The sequence below is a fragment of the Penaeus monodon genome, chromosome 22, assembly GCF_015228065.2.
Source record: "Penaeus monodon isolate SGIC_2016 chromosome 22, NSTDA_Pmon_1, whole genome shotgun sequence".
Classification (NCBI taxonomy): Eukaryota; Metazoa; Arthropoda; class Malacostraca; order Decapoda; family Penaeidae; genus Penaeus; species Penaeus monodon.
Genome location: NC_051407.1, coordinates 5,979,980 through 5,980,216, shown reverse-complemented (window position 1 = coordinate 5,980,216; position 237 = coordinate 5,979,980). Strand labels below are relative to the sequence as shown.

The 237-nt window shown below is 38.8% G+C and overlaps 1 protein-coding gene across 1 annotated transcript in view; it reads left to right on the top strand.

Moving 5' to 3' along the window:
• Positions 1-237, top strand: part of LOC119586846 — a gene marked incomplete at its 5' end in the record, with an annotated part of 53,513 nt that overhangs the window by 9,589 nt on the left and 43,687 nt on the right.

The window sequence follows — 237 nt, the reverse complement described above, 5'->3', positions numbered from 1 at the left end:
AACATGAAAATGAATGGATGGATTGGGTGCGGTTACAGACACGCATAAACGTATCTATTTATGTAATGAATGTCTGTAGACGGGAGAGGGTTGTGTGTTGCAGTTATGTATTTAGATGTATTCATATAAGTGCGTGATTATCTGCATGTATGTATGTCCACCCCAAGCATAGCGTGAGAAGCCATGTCATTACGAATACGAAATCAAACTGAATCTCGAATGCTCTTGTATCTTACT